Source organism: Ambystoma mexicanum, chromosome 1p, assembly GCF_040938575.1.
Source record: "Ambystoma mexicanum isolate Mex_15411 chromosome 1p, UKY_AmexF1_1, whole genome shotgun sequence".
Lineage (NCBI taxonomy): Eukaryota > Metazoa > Chordata > Amphibia > Caudata > Ambystomatidae > Ambystoma > Ambystoma mexicanum.
This window is the reverse complement of record NC_090921.1, coordinates 1,278,936,898-1,278,956,658: the sequence shown is the minus strand read 5'-3', so window position 1 is coordinate 1,278,956,658 and position 19,761 is coordinate 1,278,936,898. Positions and strand designations below refer to the sequence as shown.

Sequence of the window (19,761 nt, the reverse complement as noted above, 5' to 3'; positions counted from 1 at the left end):
GCCCATGTTGTAAATCCGCCCCAAGAATGCACAGAGTATATAGACTTAGTGGTCCAATTGGATCACAGACTTCAAAACAGAAAAGCAGATCGGTCCAGGTTTGAGACCCGGGTGTTGGTCAAGACCCATGCTAATCCCAAGGGAGTTGATGTCTCTGAGCCTATGCAAATTGGAGGGGTTAAAGGACCCTTAACTCAAAAGGAACATGAAAGGAGGCGGCAGTTAAAATGATGTCTTTATTGTGGGAATTCTGGACACTTTCTACGAGATTGCCCGGCAAAACCGCCCCGAAAGGCGGTAGGAGCCGCTGATAAAAACCATGAAGACTCTGTTTCGGGAAACGACTCCGCCCGACAAGTGTAGGGGTCCGCTTGCCGAGCTTGAAAAGTAACTCTCAGACCTCGCATTTCATTGTGCCAATGGTTCTCTTAGATCCAGAACAGCCTAAGCGGTTTCATGCAATAAAGGCATACATCGATAGTGGGGCTATTGGAAACTATGTGGATCGTGAATTGGTCTCTAGGATTAACCTCCCTCTCCGTCCTAAAACCAGCAAAGATGTCATCACCACAGTCGATGGAACTGAAATTGCCTCTGGACCGGTAACACATTCCACTACTGAGGTGACTCTTATTGGTCCCGACGGCTATCGGGAGGGTGTTGTGTTTGATGTAATCAAGGCTCCACAGTTTCAGGTTATTCTTGGAATCCCTTGGTTAGAGACACATAATCCTCGAATTGATTGGCGAGGTAAGAGAATAACCTTCCCGGATTGTACACAAACCTGCTACCCAGAAAACCTGAAGATTAATCTAGCATCTGTAACCTTTGCCTCCATGCAACTACCTCCGGAATACCAACACTTTCAGGACGTCTTCCAAAAGGAACAGGCCAACACGTTACCTCCTCACAGATCGTACGATTGCCAAATCGATCTGGTGCCCGGTGCACAATCCCCTTGTAGCAGGATTTATGCCCTTACCTAACCTGAGAATCTGCATTTGAGACAATATTTGGATCAATACCTAGCTAATGGTTTTATTCGCCGGTCAAAGTCCCCGGCATCCTCGGCTTTGTTCTTTGTGCCCAAAAAAGAAGGTGACCTTAGAACTTGTATCGATTACCGCGCATTGAACCAGATAACGGTTAAAAACGGTTATCCTCTGCCTCTGATCCCTGAACTCCTTGACCAGGTGAAGGACGCTTGCATATACACCAAGCTAGATCTCCGGGGGGCTTATCATCTGGTACGAGTTAAAGAAGGCGACAAATGGAAAACTGCCTTCCGTACTAAATACAGATTATTCGAGTACCAGGTGATGCCTTTCGGATTGTGTAACGCGCCGGTTGCCTTCCAATACTTCATGAATGATGTCCTTCGGGAACTCATCGATGTTTGCGTTGTCGTATATATCGATGACATTCTGGTGTACTCCTCTTCGGAATCTGATCACAGAAAACACGTCAGGGCAGTACTTGAAAAACTGCGCCAACACAAACTATTTGCTAAACTGGAGAAATGTGTTTTCCATACCACAGAAGTCGAGTTTCTAGGTTTCATCCTGACACCCAAAGGAGTCCGAATGGACTCAAGAAAAGTGGATGCCATCCTCAAATGGCCATCACCTATCTCTGTAAAAGGGGTTCAAAGCATGCTCGGCTTTGCCAATTTCTATCGCAGGTTTATCCCGGAATTTTCATGCGTGGTACAACCCATTACTGCACTCTTGAGGAAAAATAAACGTTTTGAATGGTCTGAAGAAGCCGAGCAGGCCTTTCAGGATTTAAAAGCTAAGTTTACCTCTGCACCTATATTGAAACACCCGCACCCAGATCTCCCTTATGTCGTCGAGACTGACGCATCCAGCCTAGCCATGGGAGCTGTCCTGTCCCAAAGAGATCCCAAAACCAACCAACTGCATCCCGTAGCATTTTGGTCCAGAAAATTCTCGGCACCCGAGGTCAATTATGCAATCACGGACAAAGAACTGTTAGCCATTAAGTCCGCTTTTAAAGCCTGGCGGCATTATCTGCTTGGCGCTCGACATACCATCACAGTGATCACTGATCACCGGAATTTACAGTAATTGAAAACCGCCAAGGCTCAGTCATCACGGCAGCTCCGATGGGCTTTGTTTTTCGCTGAATTTGATTTCATGATTACCTATCGACCTGGCTGCAAGAATGGCAAAGCAGACGCCTTATCCCGAATTGGAATGGGAGAATCTGATACAAACTCAGAACCAGTACCAATAATTCCCGAACAGAGGATTCTAGGCATGACTTTGTTACAGACGCTTGAAGACATTCAAGCCAGAGTGAAACAACTCCTGGACCCTACAACCTTACAGGATTGGATACAAAAGGGATCAGACTTTACCATAGATAATGGTTTACCTTATTTCCAAGGACGCTTATTCCTGCCACATAAGGAATTACACAAACTAGTTATTTCCGGTTATCATGATGCATTAATAGAGGGACACCCCGGTATTGCCAAGACAGAGGAAAAGGTGAAACGACAATTTTGGTGGCCCTCTTGGCGAAAAGATGTTAAATCTTTTGTGATGTCCTGTGGTGTTTGTGCCCAAAATAAAAGTCAAAAGAAAAGACCAGCCGGTCTCCTTCAACCTCTAGACATACCGCCAGCACCCTGGCACACCCTATCAATGGATTTTATTATGGACCTGCCTCCTTGTTCGGGGTACAATACTATTCTGGTAATTGTGGATTTGTTTTCCAAAATGGCCCACTTTATTCCTTTGAAAGGTTTACCTTCAGCTTATGTCCTAGCCAAAAAATTCCTCGAAAATATTGTTCGGCTACATGGATTCCCATCTATACTAATCTCTGACCGGGGAAGCCAATTAATTTCCCACTTCTGGCGCAAATGTTGTAAAATGGCGCAGATCGACGTAAGATTATCGACCAGTCACCACCCTCAGACCGATGGTCAGACCGAGAGGACAAATCAGACCCTTGAGCAATACTTACGGTGTATGTTACAGCAATCTGAAAGCAACTGGAAAGACATTCTTTGGATAGCCGAATACGCATATAATAATTCGGTACACTCTGGAACTGGCCACAGTCCTTTTTATACTTTGTTTGGGCATCACCCTCGAACCTCAAATCTTGACTCACCTCAGAACCTCGGAATGTCTGCAGTAGAACATCTGCATTCTACAATTACCCAAGCCTTCAAAGAGGCAACTACGCATTTACAACAAGCCAAGAGAAAATACAAGGAGAATGCTGATCTACATCGGAGGGAAGCACCTCCGTATCAGATTGGGGATCAAGTGTGGTTAGCTACCAGACATTTACCACTCAAAGGGCCTCAAACTTTTAACCCAAAATATCTGGGACCTTATTCTATTACGGCAATAATTAACCCAGTGGCTGTTGAACTTGATTTACGAGCTAGTATGCAAATTCACCCTATTTTTCATGTGTCACTTCTGAAACCAGTGGTACCCGGAACCCGACTACTCAAACTTCCAGAACCTATTCTAATAGATGGGGAGCCCGAATTCGAAGTGAAGAACATTTTAGACTCAAAAATGTTTAGGTCAAAACTGTTCTACCTAATTGATTGGAAGGGGTACGGACCTCAGGAGAGGTCGTGGGAACCCAGTGACCATGTGCATGCACCTCGATTAGTCAGGAAATTCCACCGACTCTTCCCAGACAAACCAAAACCCCCGGAGGGAACAACCTTGGGAGGGGCCTTGGGGGGGAGTGCTGTCATGATGCCCGCTCCCAGGGAGCCGGTTCAAGCCCTGCGTCCCCGAAAGCGGACATCCAGTCCCCAAGGAAGGACCTAGCAACCCCATATAGGGGCCCTTTGGACAGTGTCCTGGCGCCTATGGAGCCAGGCTCATAAAAGACATCACTCCTGGCGCCATAGGCGCCAGGCTCATTATGGAAGTGCTTGGGTGCACTTACCTGATGCAGACCATGCTGCAGGATCCCGGCCTCCTTGAGGCCTGAAAGGAACTACTTTACCTGTGGGACTAATTTACCATCCGGGCGTGGTCGGGGAAGGATACATACCTGATTGGAGGAAGGATACATACCTGGAACTTCTTCCAAGGCTATTTAAACCCCACCCGAACAGCCACACGTGCTTCGCATTGTTCTGCATCTAGCAGCTGGACGCTCACCGTGTCTGCTCCTGCATCCTGACTTCTGCCACGCCTGCCAGCATCCTGGATCACCTGCAAAGGAAGAGAAGAAGAAAACAGAAGAAGGAAAAGTCCTTACCTGCTAAACCCGCATCCCGGAGACATCTCGCCGACAATCCTGACAAGGAAGACTTTTATTTAAAAGCTCATTGCGTCGATCGCTGCAGCGCCGCATTCCACTCAACTTTACAGGGCGCCTCCATGTTCAGCAGCGATCATCCGGATTCGCAGTCACGCCCCAGCGCCTAGGGAGAAAAAGACCAGAACAAAAGGTGAGAGAGAGAAGGGAATAAGGAAAGCTAAATCTCCATGTTAAGACTTACCTGTTGATTCATTCCCTCTTCATTTCGGGTCCGCACCGCATCCTGGCATTTCCGGACCCCGGCCCCTAAGGGGAAAAAGAGACATAAGCGTTAATGAGCGAATGAAAAGACATTACCAAAAAACGCTCATTAAAGACTTACCTGATTTCTACAAGGATTTCACCTCTCATCTCGGGTCGGTGCCTGTTCCCCGGCATTCCGTACCCCGGCCCCTATGGGGAAAAGACACTAGCATTAGTACATTACTGCATGGACACAAGGGGAACCTCTTATCAAAAAACTTACCTGGAAGCCAAGCAAGTTTGGTTCTCACCAATCCGAAAATCCAGTGAAGTAACTGGATACCAACGCGCCCCTGCATCAGAAGCAGGATGGACAGCTTGTCCTTCCAGACCCTAAGGTGAGACGCTACGAGGAATCACAGAAGGGTTTCGAGGAGGGTGAGAGGGGAAAGTGGGAGGCTGATTGCATTACCCCGCAGACAGTTAATTGCCTATTTGCGCCTACAGAAGAATACTTCTGCGAGCCAGACAAGCCAGATTTGGGGGCCCAGTCCAGTCCGTCTTCCGAACCCTGCGCATCACCTTAGAAGAGGTCACAGCAGCGCGAACCAGGCCAGCGCCTCCGTGGGAGTCAGGTGAGCGTTACACTGGTCATGTCCGTCAGAACTACTGCAGCCCATAATGGCTCTCTACAAAGAAACTTCAATCAGAGTGTGAATTAACGAAGCTGGCGAGCTCGCTGAGAAAATATACACAAACAAAGGAGTAAAACAAGGTTGCCCTTTAGCTGCTCTGCTATTCAAACTATTCATAGCCGATATATCTGAAGCTTTCTCACAGACACGTTGTTTTCCCCCAAAGATCGATAGCAATAGTATTAGTTGGACAATATACGCAGATGACATTGTGCTAATGGATGAAACACCAATTGGCCTACAGAGACTGTTATTTGCATTGGAAAAGTATTTAAGCGACAATTCTCTGCAAATTAATGTGGAGAAAACAAAGATCATGTCGATCGGTAACACCTCCAAAAGATTAATTAAGAACTTCAGATGGAATCTTGATGCACTACAGATTCAACATGCACCAACTATTCGATATTTAGGCATTGTATATAACACCTCAATTATAGAACATGACTGGATTTGTGATCTGAAACAAAGTATATTGACTTTCGTCCTGCAAGGGGCTAAACTTCATGCTGAATATGGAAAATTTACTTTAAAACCTGTATTTACCTTTTACATACAAAAGGTGTTCCCTTCAATCACGTTTGGAGCAGAGGCTGGTTGGAACCTGGACTACCATCTGTGGCCAACCCACAAAGGTATATTCTGGAGACGTATCCTTAAGCTGCCGAAGGGCGTTCCAATGATTTCCATAAGATACAAACTTGGAATTGAATCAATGCACAATATAGTTATCTGGAAATCGTTGGCCATATTACGGAAGATGTCATTAAAGGATCAGGCGCCGGCCTATCAATTCTTCTCAAACATAGCCCAACAACAACACTGTAGTATTATGCTAAACTGGTCCAGTGGCCTAAAAACGATCCTAGACTCTGCAGATATAAAGTGGGAAACACTTATAGCAATGCCACAAATCGCGAAACAGAAAGTGGAATTGGATCCAGAATTTAGAACAAAGAAATCTTCTATCTTCGTCGATCGACTTAGGTCCTTTAACAAATTGTCTAGACTGTTTACCTAGATATCTCCAAAAATGTCCTTCAAGAAAACATTGCAACCAATTTATGAGACTGCGCCTGAACGCACACACAACAAAGGAGATCCAATGGAGACGAAGAGTCATCAACATTGAGAACAATCTCTGTAGGTTCTGTGAAAATTCAGTTGAATCGATAAAACAACTGATCACTGAGTGCCCTAAAATTACGCGGCAACGAACACGCCAACTGGGTTCTTTTGCTCCAGTTGATGAGGATATGGACAAATGGTGGAATTGGATACTAACTGGAACAAACGTTTTGCTCACATGTGCAGTCTGTGAATTTGTGGAAAGCATTCTGAGCGAGGATTACTTTATTGTAATTGAAGTTTATTTATAAACTAATTGTTACAATTAAAATAAAAAAAATGATCGAAGACTAGAACCAGTTAGACTCTCGTTGTGGGCGTGGTCTTCCGACAAGCCAGTATTAGCCAAGGAAATTCTGACCAATAGAAATACACTGGGAATCCCATGACTGGCGCACATATCAAGTTTGCTACAGCAAGGCAATTCGACTTCTTATTTTTATAATCCCAGGGATACAACAAAAACTATGAACAATACCGCCTTAGTGGACCTGCGTCTTAATCACAACTGCATAGAGACATTTTGGAAATCAGTAAGCCAGCCAACTCAAGGTCAACTGCTCGGATATCTGACATGGCCAAAGACAGCGAATGGACCGGGTGTTAATTACAAAAGCAAGATTTAATGCCATCTGGCTGAACGGATTACTGCAAAGTGGGCGGGATACTCATCCACTATTAAAAGCTGTAAGATTTGCAATGCAGAAAGCGAAGATTGCCACACCTGTTATTCTTTTGCTTTGGGTATGCAAACACTTCTTAATCCCACAGCTTAAAGACCAGAATTGTGTTCATTGCAAACCAGTGCTCTTGTATCTTCTAAAAGCTGACAGCCCTTTTAAAGCATATATGCTGCAGAGCTTTCTTCGAGCTTCCATGAAAATTAGAGAGTCTCTGTTTGTTTTCCTCACCTCTTGATTGCACTGTTTTATGCTGATTTTCTATCCGTTTGTATACCGAGCATAATACTGTATTGAATTGAAAATTTGATGGAATTTGGATTCCGAATATACCGTTCTACCACATTTTTATGCCCCACATTCTAATGTCACAAACCCATATGATAGACATTCTTACAACACACTCCTATGCCACGCACTTGTAACACATTGGGCCTCATTACACGGTAGGCGGTAAGGGTTTAAATCCTTACCGCCTTACTACGAGGTCACTTTGCGTGTTGGGGATTTTAACGCCTGCTTTTTGCAGGTGTTAAAAACCAACCCGCAAAGGGACCCAGGGATCTAATTACGGTACCGCAATTTGCGGTGCCGTAATTAGCGCCTTCCCCATTCCCATTATGCCCTATGGGGCAAAAATGGGAATGGGGAAGGACAATGGTGGAAGGGGGAATTACCGCCGCTCCAACCTTGGAATGGGGCGGTAATTCCCCTTTCCACCAAGGCGGTGCTAGTATTTTACCGGCATGAACCATGGCGCTAATTGCGCCATGGTTCACCGCCTACCGTGTAATGAGGCCCATACAATCTTATGCCACAATCTTATGCCACACACCCATAAGACATACACTCACACAACATACACTCTTACTCCATGCACTATTGTGCGACACACTCTTATGCCACAATATTTCACAACACACCCATAGGACATACAATCATAGGCAACATAATCATATGGCAAACACTCTTGCACCACATATCCATATGACATACATTCTGATACCACATGCTTTTATGCTACGCACCCATAACACATACCCTCTTAGGCCATACACTCAAACGACATGCACTCTTACTCCATGCACTCTTATGCGACACACCCATATTAGTCTTACGCCACACTATTTCACCATGCACCCAAATGACACACACTCTTATGCCACATACCAATATGACATACTCTTACACCACATACTCATACGACATAATATTATGCCATGCACTCTTATGCCACACTCCTACCCCCCCCACACACACACTTGTACACCATGAACTCTTACTCCATGCACCCATAAGAAATTCACGTATGCCAGGCACGAATATGACATACACTCTTATGCCATGCTCCCGTATGGCATACACTCTTACACCATGCATTCTCATGCCATGCACCCAGACAACCTTTGGCTTTATGCCACACTCTTATGCCACACATCCATATGAAATACACTCTTACGCCATGCACCAATATGACATACACGCTTACACCACACACCCATGATATGCCCTTCTAGGTCACACACTCATATAACATTCACTTTTGACCCACATACTCTCAATCCATAAACTCTTAGACCACATACACTTACGCCGCACACAACCCACTCTTACATCACACACCCATATGCTACACACTCTAAAGTCATCATCAGTATGGCATACACCACTCTAATGCAATGCACCCATGCACCACACACTCTTATGTTGCACACTTTTATGACACATAACCATATGACATACACTCTTCTGCTAAGCACTAATATGACATATACTCTTTAGCCACACACCCATATGACATACAAACTTACCCCACACTCCTGCGCTACACCCATATAACATACCCTCTAATGCCTCAAGCACTTATTTGATACGCATATGACATACACTCTTTTGCCACATACCCTTTCACCACACACTATTGTACCAAACACCCATATTACATACACTATTATGCTATTCACTCCTATTGCATGCACCCATATGACCTACAGTATTATTTCACATACTCATAAACATACACTTTTACGCTAGGCACTCTTATGCCACACACCCTCATGCCACACACTCTTTCACCACATAATCTTGGCCTATTATGTCTTACACAGGGCAGCCTTACGCGACATACCTATATTGCATATATTCTTACACTACGCACTCTTAAGGCGTACCTCTTACACTTCGCACATATATGCCATACATTCTTATGCCACACACGCTTACATCAGCGACTCTCATGAAACACACCCATATGACATGCAATTTTATGCCCTGCACCCATACAACATACACGCTTACACTACGAATTCCTACAATATGCACTCTTACACCACACACCCACATGATATCAACTCTTACACCATATTCTCACACCACACACCCATGACATACACTTTCACACCACGCACAAGCATAACATACACTCCTGTGCCACAAATCCAATATGCACAAGCACAACATACACTCCTGTGCCACATATCCAATATGACATACACTTAATACCACACACCTAGTCAACATACACAAAATACTATTATGCAACACACTTTTACATCACACACATTTACGCCAAACACTCTTTCGATAAGCACCCATATGATATGTACTCTCGCAGCACATACTCTTATGCTATGCGCTTTCATGCCACACACTGTTCCTCCACACTCTTATGCCACACACTCTTAACACCACCTACTCTCATGCCATGCATCCATATGACATTGAAAACCTTATACCATGCACTCCTCTACCATGCATCTGTATGACACGCACTCTTACGGCACGCACCCATATGACATACATTCTTATGCCATGTACCCATACGACTTGCACTCATACGCCACCCACTCTTATGACATGCACACATATAACATACACCCTTATGTCATGCACCGAAATGACATACACTCTCACACCACACCCATGACATACTCTTATGCCTTCCACCCATATGACATGACATACACTTGTATACCAGGCTCTTTTGCCATGCACCCATATGAAATACACTCTTAAGCCATACACTTTTACGCCATGCACGAATATGACATATACACTTATTCCACGTACACTTATGCCACGTGCAATTATGCCATGCACCAATATGACGTACACTTTTGCGCCACACACTCACATGACATACATTCTTGAGTCATGTACCCATACAACATTCACTCTTGCACCATGCACTCTTACTCCATGCACTCTTATGCCACACATACTTATGCCATGCACTCTCACGCCATGCAACACACACTACTATGTCGTATACCCTTATGCTACGCACCCATTTCACATACACTCTTTTGCTAAGCACTCTTATGACATATACTTTTTCACCACACACCCATACACCCTACCTCTTATGCCACACACTCTTATGACAGGCACCCATACAACATATACACTTATGCCACACACTCTTTTGCCACGCTTGCACCATTGCACCAAACACTCATATTACATAGTCTTATGCCACTCACTCTAATTACATGCACCCATACAACATATAGGGCCTCATTATGACCCTGGCGGCGATGGTATGAACGGTGCTGGTAAGGCACCAGCACTGTTCATACTGTCCCGCCGCATTACGACTTCTGCTCGCGGGTTCCTGGTGGACTGTGTGGCACCCGCAAGCATAACTCATAATGCTGCCGGCACTGTTATCAATGGCGCTGGCGCATCCATGCTCCCCACCCCCATTCTGCCCTATGGAGCAGAATGGGGATCGGGAGCCCAGCAATACCGCCACCCGCGAATGGGCAATTACCGGCCCATTCATCTCGTAATGGGCAGGTTATTGCCCAATCGCGGGAGGCGGTGCCGGTAGCGAGCATGGCGGTAGCTGTGCCTGCCATACAGGCACGGCTGCCGCCATACTCGTAATGAGGCCCATAATCTTATTCCACCCACTCATACAACTCACTCATACAACATACACTTTTCTGCCAGGCAATGTTACACCAGGCACTCTTATGCCACACACCCACATGCCACACAATCTTATGCCACAAACTCTTACACAATGCATCCATGCAACATACTCTCTTATGGGAGACACTCTTACATCACACACTCTTAGGCTGTGTATTCTTAAGCCATGCCGTCTTGTGTGACATACCCTTATAGTATACATTCTTACACGATGCACTCTTAAGCCATACACAGTTACAGCATGCACCCTTATGCCACAAACTCTTACATCAGAGCCTCAGATGAAACACCCCCACAGGACAGACACTCTTACAACATGCAGTCTTATGCCAGACACTCTTGACCCATGCACCAATACACCATACTCTTACACCACGCACTCTTATGCTACATACCAAATAGGACAAACACTTTTACATCTCCCACTTACTCAATATGCACAAAATACACTCTTGTGCAACAAACTATTACACCACACACTTTTACATCATACACTTTTTTTCGATAAGCACTTGTATGCAACACACTGTTCCCCCACACATGGATACACCACATACTCTCATGCCACCCCATACGACATAGACTCTTATGCCACACACCTATACGACATACACTTAAGCCTCACTCTTACACCATGCACTCCTTTGCCATGCATCCATACCACAAACACGCTTATGCCACACACTGTTTTACCATGCACCTATATGACACACACCATTAAGACATGCACCCATATGACATACAATCTTATGCCATACACCCATAGGACTTGCACTCTCACCCCATCCACTTTTACGCCAAGCACCCATATGAAATACGCTGTAATGTCATGCACCCATATGACATACAATCTTGTGCCACACACCCATATGACATGCACTCTTATGCCACGCACTGCGAAGGCATCAAGAGTCAGACACAGACAACAGGTTCAAGTTTTCTCAACAAAACTTTATTTGAACTTAAATGGCAAGGTGGAGTAATGCCTAACTTGCCCTATTCTACGGTGGGATTTCCCTACCTAAAGAAAATTAGGCATAGTCTTTGACTTGAAGTCCAAAGTAAAACATCTGTCTGTGTCCGAAACCTACACTTGGCCTCACAACTACCTGCATACAATGTGTAAGTGGAAGTTAAGAGTTGCCAGGTGGAGGATGTCTGTGCCTTTGAATGTTTTCTGAGGTGGTGTACAGGGGCGTGGTACATCAGTCAGAGGAGGGGGGAGAGAGTAGAAGGCGGATATGCAGGAGAAGGAAGGAAGTTAATGAGAGAATGTAGGATCCGGTCAAAGAGGAGGAGGTTGGGTTGTGGACCCTGGACCAGGATACTGTCAGTGTGATAAACATTAACGAAACCAAGAGAGGATCAGAAGCCAGCAAAGAGCATGTCCCACTTGGTGCCAAAGTTAATGGTAGAGCACCTGGAAGGAGTGAGAGTAGAGATGAGATGGGGGGGTCCATGGATCTGGAGAGCGGACAGAGAAGAGGATATCAGTGAAAGCTTCTCTAGCGGAAGTGCTGACATAGGTGTCTGCAATGGGAAGTCCAGGGTTTGCACGCAAGATGTCTTTTATTCTTTTTTTCTGCTGGACTTTGTGAGTGAGGCGGATAGGTGATATTGTAGCAGTTAGAGATTATTGAAGAAAGGGAGAAGGCCATAGGTCGTCAGAGGTTTGGACAAGGAAAGAAGAGGAGTGGCTGCACAGTACAGTTCTAGCTAAACTCACCAGGAAGCCTAGTAGGAAGTCAAATGGATGCACAAAACAGGGAAAAACACACCTAAATCCGATTTTAAATGGAGGCACAATACAGTTAAATGCAGGCGGTTCACAGATGACTACAACACACCTAAATCCGATTTTTAAGATGGAAGTACAAAACCGTGAAAAGCACACCTAAATCCGATTTTAAATGGAATGTTGTGTGAATGTGTGGGTCAAAGTATTTTATGTATGTGTTTGCCAGCCCCACCCCTAAATTTAGTGCCCCCATCTGTGCTACTAAATTTAGGGGAGGGGGCTGCTCGGGCTTGGCATTCCATTTTATATACTTTACTGTGCATCAAAGGTAAAGCAAACATAAGGAGTAAGTTGCTTACCTGTACCTCTTGTTCTTCAGCATTGGTATCAGATTCACATGCTTTGAATATTCAACGCCTTCAGGCCGGAAATCCTTGTTTACACACTTCCTTTGTTAATATTATAACGGAAAAACTTGCATGTTTTGAAGTCGGTCCACATCTTCATGGGTGCTTTTAACCCCATCCATGGGATGTCAAGTACCAAGCCCCACCCTTAGAGGCCATCTTCAGATTCTAAACCGGCATGATTATATCCGGTATTAGCTTTTATACTTGGGGTGGGCAGGAAGATGGGGGCACATCTGAATCTATGAAAGATAACAATGCCAGAGAACAGGAGTCACAGGGAAGCAACTTACTCCTTCTCCAGCATTGTATATTTCATAGATTCACATGCTTTGAACAGAATACATAGCAGTTTACCACAACTATATGGTGGCGTGAAGGATAAGGCCTACCTTATTGGAACAGGTGTTTTAGGACCGTTCTCTTTTCCGACTCTGGACTCCTTTGCATCCTGTCCGTCTATGCAGTAGTGCCTTGTGAATGTGTGCAGCACTGCCCATGTAGCAACTTGGCAAATGTCTGTTAGTGGGACAACCACCCCCAGGGACGCTGACGCACCTGTAACCCTAGAAGAGTATGCATGTACAGGTGCAGTCAGTGGTCTTTTAGCTTCCTCATGGCATCTTGATATCACAAATGTGATCCATCTGTCTATTCCCTGCTTTGAGATGGCTTTTCCCTTGGTGGATGGGCCAAAAGTCATGAACAGTTGCATAGTATCCCTGAAGTACTTTGTCCTATCTAGATAGAATTGTATTGCTCTTTTAACGTCTAGATAGTGTAATGCCACCTCTACTCGCGATGTTGCTCTTTGAAAGAAAGTAGGTAATACGATAATGGGATGTATGTGGAAGTCCTTGGGCACTTTTGGGATAAGGTGTTTTTTTTTTAGGATCACTTTGTCTTTTGCCAGCCAGAGGTATGGATTATTGACCACCAGGGCCTAGAGCTCTAGAATTCTTCTGAATGAGGTGATAGCCATAAAAAAAGACACTTTCCAGGAGACATATTTTATATGTGTTGTGGCAAGAGGCTCAAACGGTGGCTTCATGAGCTCTGCTAGCACCATATAGAAACTCCCCTTTGGAGCGGCTTTTTTCACCGACGCAGAAGTAAGAAATAGCCTGTTCATGAAGTGTTTGATAACTGTGTCACAAAACAGCAGAAGGGACTTCCTCCTCCTGTTGTATCTGGAGATAGCTGGTAGGTATACTCGAATAGAGGCATGCAACATTCCTCCTTGTGCCAGGCTTAGGAGGTAGGCAGAAGGCGGTGAGGCTCCACTTCCAGAGGGTGCAGCTGTTGTTGAGCAAACCACATGGAAAACCGTGTCCACTTGTGATTGTAGGACCTGTTAGTAGACAGCTCTCTGGCCACCTGAAGGATATTCCTGCATTCGTCAGGTACCTCTAACTGCCCGAATTCAGCAAAGTCAGGTGCCACGCCATGAGCTTGAGTGGTCCCGGGTTGTGGTGGATTATTTGCCCTTTGTTTTGTGACAGCAAGTCGGGAGAGTCTGGAGTGGAATTGGGTGTTCTTCTGACATATGTAGTAGGTCCGAATACCACGTTGGCAATACCATGCCGGAGCAATGAGAACAAGGTGACAGAGATGCATTCTCATCATCTGATTAACCGTGTGGATAACCCGGAATCAGAGGAAAACCACAAGCAAACAGGCCTTTCCGTGATATTGCAAAGGCGTCCCCCATTGAGCCAGTCTGTGGTTGCCTGCTGGAGAAGTATCTTCATTTTGTGTTTTGTTGTGTCACAAATAGATCTATTTGTGATTTTCTACGTCGTTTGAACACTTTTATGAGCTGTTTGTAGATAGTTCCCATCCGTGGCATTGCTCGCTCGTTCTGCTTAGGTTGTCTGTAATCGTGTTTTGCACTGCTGGCAGGTGAAAGGTGTGTAGGTCGATTAAGTTTCCCAGTGCCATAATAGCGCGCTTCCCGTGACAAAGTTCTTGACAGTGTCCCTCTCTGCTTCCTTATGTAATACAAGGTGGTTGAATTGTCTCTTAGTATTTTCACCGTTGTTGCACACAGTACTGGCAGAAACTACTGGAGTGCCCATGCCACTGCCTTTAACTGGAGGACATTGATGTGTAGGACTGCTTCTGGTCAAGTCTTTTGTCCTTTTACGCATAAATGGTAGACATGTCATCCCCATTCCGTGACACAAAGGTCATTTGGTGCAGCGTTTCTTGTAGTGGTATGCCTTTGGATATGTTGCAAGGTATTTTCCACCATTCCAATCGTTGGACTAATTGAGACGTGACCTGGACCTTGTCGTCCAAGGTTCCCTCCACCTGCGACCATCTGTCGGCCATGAAATCTTACAGTGGTCTCATTTGCAACCTGCAGAATAGGGTCAGGGGTATACATAGTGACATTGCCCCCGTAACTGCATGGACCTTCTGATGGAAACCCACATTCCTTCCTTGATTGTGGTTGCTATTTTTAGAATTGTTTTGGATCTCTCCTGTGATGGGCGAACCAGAGCCTCTGTGGTGGAGAATGCTGCTCTTAGGAAGACCACCTGCCTGGAGGGCCGTAAACAGGATTTCTTGCAATTTATTGTGAATGCAAGCATTGTCAATATCTCCACTGTCTGTGTCAGTGACACCGAAACTGTGTGGAACGTGAGTCCCCTCCCCAGCCAGTCGTCTAAGTTGGAGTATGTGTCGTGACCCTGTCGCGGCAGGTATGCCGCAACTGGTGCTAGACATTTTGTTAAGGACCTTGGGTGGACCGAGGCTGATCGGTAGCACCCTGAAGTGGTCATTTACCACCACGAACCGCAGAAATGTCCAGTGTGCTTTGTGTACTGGGACGTGAAAGTATGCATCCTGTGAATCGAACGATGCTAGGAAGTCATTTGTTTGTACTTCCCTTATAACGTCTGCTATGGTGAGCATTTTTAACTTTTGCCCTTTGATGAATTTGTCGAGGGCCCTTAGGCCAAGAATCAGTCTCCATTTTCCATCCGGCTTCTTTACTACGAAGTAGCATGAGTAAACGCCCCTGTTCTGGTCCCTTCTTGGGACCTTTTGTATAGCCCCTTTGAAGAGCATCTTTTGAGCCTCGGCTTGGAGGATTTTTAAATGGGTTTGAGTCTGATGTTATGGTGCCATGGTTTTTTGCCAAACTCCAGCACCTGACAGTGTTGCATTATGGCCAGGACCCATGTGCCTGTTGTAATGTGTTGCCAATCCTCTAGGTGATGCTAGAGTTGTCCTCTGACCTGTGTACGGGTTGCGTCCCTTGCACTTTTTAAGTCATGCCTGCTATTTTGGTTGTCTCCCTCTTTGAGACGACAGTCTGCATCTTTGCTTGTTTCTGAGTCCTTGGATTTGTCTCCTTGATATGATTTTTTGAACCCATGGGAGTAGTAAGAACTACGTTGGTAGGACATGCCTCCTCTTGTAGCAGTCGCAGAGTGACCCGATACTCCCCAAAAGGGACGAGATCTACCTCTGACTTGTATTGATGTTAATGACCGTGCCATGTCGCGGTCAATTTTTATCATCTTTAAAGCTTCATCAATTATGGGGCCAAACAATTGGCCGTCCTCAAATGACATATCAAGCACTTTACTCTGAACATCTGTGTGGAAGTCTGTGCAGCGAAGCCACTCTTGCCTCCATTACCAATCTGTTTGAAACCCATTTCTGCAATGTCAACAGCGATTATAATGTTATGCTATGATGCCTCCTCCCCTTTAGGATGGATGGCATTGGCTTCTTAATTTTTTTCCTGATAAGTCGCCGTCATTCTGTGCCATATTTCCCTGTCGTATCTAGCCATGATCGCTAGGGCGCCGGCTGCCTTTACTGCCGTCGCTCCAATGGCCAAGAAATGTTTGCCAAAGGCGTCTGCTTTCCTTCCTTCGTTGTCAGGAGGAACAGAGGATTTTGACCCTTGACTGTGAGCTTTTCTTCCCATATCTGTTGAAACAACCAAATCCGGCATAGGCTGCACCATAAGGCATTTGGGTGTAGATCAAATAAGAAACAATCATTCTTATCTTCATTTGGCGTGTGACCAAGCTCTTCACAGGCGTGTGTGATCATTGTGTGGAATGCCCCACCTCATCAGGTGGTGATTGCTTAGGTGGTTCCTTTGGTACAGCGTCCTTGGGGATGTCATCCATGTCCCAGTCATCGTCTCCAAGTGAGACAGATGAGGAATCTGTAATCCCTGCGTTGCCATCTGTATATGACCGTGATAATTCGCCCTCATCCTGGTCTCCCTGCATGGGAGGCGTTGGATGTCTCCTTAAGCGTTCTAGTGATTCCGGGCAGGCATGTGACCTTGGTTATATCTGATTTTACCGACCACAGTTACAGAGTGGTAAATTTCATCGAGGAAAAAATACTGAAAAACATTGATTTTTATTATTTTTATTTTTGGGGGTCTGCCCCCCAAATCACCTGTTTTTCTTACCCTTATAACGCCACCCCAACACCATTCCAAGCCATTTTAACCCCTTTAGCCAAGTACCCTTTATTTATTTAATTAATGTTTGCTGTGTTTTTCGGTATTATGGTCCACTCTGAAATGTACCACTCTGCAATGTTTTAGATATATTGACTGGATACCGTGACCTCACTCTCAGGCCGAGTGACCTTGATCTTGGCAGAGGCGATCTCAGTCTGGGTGACTTTTGCATGTGCAATGGTAACCTTGACCGCTGTGTGTGCTGCATAGCCGCTGAGTCGCTGTCTCTCTGTGGGGTAGGCGGTGGAACTTGTGGGATATGGAAGACGTTTGTGCAATTGAGCTACTAAAGTTTGCAAGGACCTGAGCACTTTACAGACAACAGCATTTGTGGGTCTATGATGGGGCCCAGGACAGGCGTTCGGACAGGTACTGGTATTGCCACCTGCCTTTGTGGACCTTGTGGGAGTGAACGTGGCTGCTGAGGTAGCATGCCCTTCTTCCCTGGTAAATGCATCTGTGTAGTTAGTATAACGGAGTTATCCAAAATCTGAAAATCTCAGGGAGTATACTTGCTCAAGATCCGATGTGGTGCTGCAGTAGCTGATTATGTATTCATTCAGAAACTGCAGATACCAGCGGAATCCATTAGAAAATACACTGAGGCGAGTGAGACCCCTGAAATGCACGGAATTCAAACAACATAAAAGGGATTCTTAAAAAAGGTAGCCATAGGCACCTGCCAAATTAGTCTTCCAGCTGAAAGTTGTCTATTCTGAAAAATCTCAAGTCCCCAATTTCGTGGTTTGGACTCTAGATCAAAACTGAAAATCTACCTAATGGGAGATGAATTGAACTCTTATAGAAAAACTGTCTGTCGGGAAGAGGGACTGAACAATTGTTAGTTTGACAGCAGCTGAGACGGTGCAGTACACCTTATGAGGGCCGAAACACATGTCGACTTGAACAGAAACATTCAACATCTTGTTTCCCATTTTTTGTGTAGAACACTACAACACTGGTTGTCACAACTGTATTACATGTGACTATTACCAAATAACTGTGGATCAAGCAGATTGAGGAAAGGAATGTATAGAATCGACCTAATTCCTCCTGCATGAAATAAATTTACAAAACAGTGGTATGCTTGAAAGTCACTTTGTACACTCCTGAAAAGGTCCTCCCTTCCTTAGACTAAGGTCTTTTTGTGAAATGTATGTAAAATGATTGTTGTATACAAGAACCCGCTGGGTTTTGTTTTATAGTCTATGTTTATAATACAAGTGATCACATGTTTTATATAGAGGTTTTTGATATGCGCTTTTAGAAAGAAAATTTCACAAAATTGTGAAAATTGATATACAATAAAGTGGATACACGTGTCTCTGCCCTGTTGTACACTTGGGGACATTAGAGAGGGGTAGTCTATCTTGAGGCTTCCGTTCTATTGTTCTAATATTCTGCCTTTATCTCAAGATCGACCCCCATGATAACAAAAAATAGGGAGTACCCAATCTGTAAACCGGATGTTAATGGAATACAGCAATTGCTGTACTCCCCACCCAGACCACACTTACCTTCTCAGTCGCTGCTGGTTGACGTTGGCTGGCTTCACAGGCGACCACGGGCAAACACAGAGTGGAGCTGCTTCTTCGGGAGCTTTCCTTTGCCTTGGGACCCTTAGTTGGGGGCTGCCCGGGCAGGAGGCTGCCCTGAAGGGAGGACTGAAATGGCCTTCCCTGGTCAATCATGGTGCGCTGAGGAGGAGGCGAAGAAAGGGACAACCGTGAGACATGCTGCTTTGTAGGTGGGGAGAGGGCCTGGAAAGGCGGGGAGTATGCAAATTGCAGATTCAAAAACATAATATGATGGTGAGGTTCGCGCTATGCGTCGGTGCACTCACAATGGCAAAAAGCAGGCAAACAAGACAAAAACAAGCCTATCAGGGAGGGGGGAGGCGAGGGGAAGGTGAATGGGGTCTTGAAGGCCTGGGGCACTGAAAATGACATATTGGAGGGGGCACTAGCAAAGCTTTGGGAAGTTCACTTACCCTGCCACGCTGTTATGTTGTTAACAATACTTAAATCTAAATTGCCAATTCTTTCTATTTAGAATTGAAAGGTAGGAGCCTGAGTCACACACTTTGTTGATGCAATTCTGAATAAAAGAAAACCTACAAATTTGTAAATTACAACTACTTGACATAATGACACATCCTTGA

At 45.2% G+C, this 19,761-nt stretch overlaps 1 protein-coding gene across 4 annotated transcripts in view; it reads right to left on the bottom strand.

Annotated features, from left to right (window-relative positions):
• Window positions 1-19,761, bottom strand: part of LOC138452892 (voltage-gated potassium channel KCNC1-like) — a 1,227,882-nt gene that overhangs the window by 440,854 nt on the left and 767,267 nt on the right. The window lies entirely within an intron of this gene.